Consider the following 3,764-nt stretch of genomic DNA (forward strand, 5'->3'; position numbering starts at 1 on the left):
CAACATGCACACAAAATGAAAGAATTAACATTGTTAAAATATCCGTGGTGCCAAAGCAATCTACAGATTCAATGCAATCCCTATCAAAATACCAAAAGCATTTTCCATAAAGCTAGAACGAATAATCCTAAAACTTGTGTGGAACCATGAAAGACTTCAAATAGCCAAAGCAATCTTTAGAAAGAAAAAATCTGGAGGTATCTCAATCCCAGATTTCAAGATGTACTACAAAGCTGTAGGAATCAAAACAGATGATATTGGCAGAAAGACAGACACATACATCAGTGGAACAGAATAGAGAGCCCAGAAATAAATCTATGCCTGTATGGGAAAAAGACGGTCTTTTCAACAAATAGTGATGGGAAAACTAGATGGCTACATACAAAGGAATGAAACTGGACCACTTTCTTATAAAATACACTAAAATAAACTCAAAATGGACTAAGCATCTAAATGTGAGACCTGAAACCACAAAACTAAAAAGAAAACAAAGGCAGTAATTTCTTAAACTTTAGCCTTAGCAACATATTTATGGATACGTCTCCTCAGGCAAGGGAAATAAAGCAAATATAAACTATTGGGACTATGCCAAAATAAAGCGCTTTTGAACAGCAAAGGAATCCATCAACAAAACAAAAAAGCAACCTGGTGAATGAAAGAAGATATTTGCAAATAATGTATCCAAAATATATAAAGAACTTAAAAAGTCAACACCAAAAAAATCCCACACAATCCAACTTAAAAATGGGGAAAAAACCTAGATGTAAGACATAAAATGGCCAACAGACACGAAAAAATGCTCAACAACACTATCATCAGGGAAATGCAAATAAAAACTATAATGAGAGTGGAGCAGCCTGGATGACTCAGTCGGTTAAGCATGTAATCAGCTCAGGTCTTGATCTCAAGGTTGTAAGTTCAAGCCCCATGTTGGGCTCCACACTGGGTGTGGAACCTACTTAAAAAAACTACAATGAAATATCATCTTACACATGTCAGAATGGTTAAAATCAACAGCACAAGAAATAACCAGTGTTGGCAAGGATGTGAAGAAAGGGAAACTCTCTTGCACCATTGGTGGGAATGCAAACTGATGCAGCCACTCTAAAAAACAGTATGGAGGTTCCTCAAAAGGTTAAAAACAGAACTGCCTGACGATCCAGTAATTGTACTAGTAGGTATTTACCCAAAGAATATGAAAATACTAATTCAAGAAGTTACATTCACCCCATTGTGTATAGCAGCAGTATATACAATAGCCAAATTATGGAAAAAGGCCAAGCATCCATCAATTGATGAATGAGTAATGAAGTAAGATACATAGATAATAGATAGATAGATAGATAGATAGATAGATAGATAGATAGATGATAGATAGAGATGATGGATAGATGATAGATATAATGGAATTCTACTCAGCCATAAAAAAGAATGAAATCTTGCCTTTTGCAATGACATAGCTGGAGCTAGAGAGTATTATGCTAAGTGAAATAAGTCAGTCAAAGAAAAATACCATATGATTTCACTCATATATGGAATTTATGAAACAAAACAAATGAGCAATGGGGAAAAAAATAAAGAGAGAGAGAGAGGCAAATCAAGAAACAGACTCTCAACTATACAGAACAAACTATAAAAATTTAGGGCAGAGGACCTTCTTTTTCCAAAGAAGATATATAGGATATATAGCTGGCCAATAGACCATGGAAAGAAGCTCAACATCACTAATCATCAGGGAAATGTAAATCAAAACTACAATGTCCTATTGCCTTATACTAGTTACAATGGCTAGTATCAAAAAGATAAAAAATAGTTAAGTATTGACAAGGATGTGGAAAAAAGGGAAGACTTGCATACTATTAGTGGAAATGTAAATTCATGCAGCCACTATAGAAAACAGTATGGAGAATCTCAAAAAAAATTTTAAAAAAGAAACACCATATGATCCAGTAATTCTACTAGTAAGTATTTTCCTAAATAAAATGAATACACTAATTTGAAAATATATGAGCACACCTGTGTTTATTGCAAGATTATTTATAATAGCCAAAATATGGAAGCAACCCAAGTGTCAATCAATAAATGAATGGATAAAGAGAATGTGGAATATTACTCAGCCATAAAAAAAGAAAGAAATCTTGCCATTTGTGACAATATGGGTGGACCTAGAATGTATTATGCTAAGCAAAATAAGTATTATGCTAAGTAAAATAAGTCAGAGAAAGAAAAACACTATACAATTTCACTTATCTATGGAATCTAATAAAGCAAAACCAAATTAACAGACTCTTAAATACAGAGAATAAACTGGTGATTGTCAGAGGGGAGGTAGGTGGGGGGACAAGTGGAATAGATGAAGGGTACAAACTTTCAGTTATAAAATAAATAAGTGACAGAGATGAAAAGTATAGCATAGAAAATATAGTCAGTAATAGTATAATAACATTGTATGGTGACTACACTGATTATGTTAAGCAGTGAGTAATGCATAGAATTGCCAAATCAATTTTGTTGCACACCTGAAACTAGTATAACATTGTATATTAATCATACTTCAAAAAGAAAAAGCCAGTGTATCCTTATGGCACACTGCAATTTGAAAACAAATTTTCTTCAGAAATACGTGATCCATATTTAAAGGTTTATGAAATTTATAAAGTTCAGTTACCCACAGTCAACTGCAATCCAGAAACACAGTCCTTCCTCTGATGTATTGTCAGAAGGTCTTTTAATCATCTCACATTAACCCAGGAAGAAGGGTAAGTACAGTATAATAAGGTATTTTGAGAGAGAGAGACCACATTCACATACTTTTTATTACAGTATATTGTTATATTTTTTCTATCTCATTATTATTGTTGTTAACCCCTTACTGTGTCTAATTTATAAATTAAACTTTATCATAGGTATGTATGTGTAGGAAAAAAAACACCATATACATAGGGTTTGGAACTATCTATGGTTTCAGGCATCCATTAGAGGTCTTGGAATGCATCCTCTATGAATGAGGGAAGATTATTCTAATTAAAACTTAAAATTCCAGGGATGCCTGGGTGGCTCAGCAGTTGAGCACCTGCCTTTGGCCCAGGGTGTGATCCTGGAGTCCCGGGATCGAGTCCTGCATCGGGCTGCCTGCTTCTCTCTCTGCCTATGTCTCTGCCTCTCTCTCTCTCTCTCTCTCTCTCATAAATAAAACATTTAAAAAATACCAAAAAACTTAAAATTCCATTTTTTAGTCATGTTAGCTACATTTCAATTGTGCAATGGCCTTGTGTGGCTAATGGCCACTATATTGGACAGCACAGGTTTAGAGCAGGGATTGTCACACTTTTTCTGTAAAGGGCCAGAGGGTAAATATTCTAGGCATTGCAAATCATACATACTTCTAGCCTAGAAGAGTTTGCTTAAGGGATCAGAGAAGTCTTTAAGAAGGTCATCTTTAAGCTGAGATTTAAAGGATGAGTAAGATTTCAAATGTATTTATATAGGAGGGTAGTGAGAAGGGAATTCCGGGCATAAGCATGAGCAAAATCAGAGAAGTGTGAACTACCAGGGTACCATGAAGAAGAGGAACCAGCATGCCTAATGCATAGGAGTAAACGACTGGAAGGAGGCAAGGAACAGGCTGCTTATTCTGCCAGAGTCATTCTCCAACATTTTCTGCCCTGCAGAGGGCAACCCCTATGGACTGCATCACCCACGCTCCACGGCCCTCTTGATTCCAGTTGGTTTGGCAATGGGGACACTGGCTAGGGATCAGAGTG

Source organism: Canis lupus, chromosome 8, assembly GCF_003254725.2.
Source record: "Canis lupus dingo isolate Sandy chromosome 8, ASM325472v2, whole genome shotgun sequence".
Classification (NCBI taxonomy): domain Eukaryota; kingdom Metazoa; phylum Chordata; class Mammalia; order Carnivora; family Canidae; genus Canis; species Canis lupus.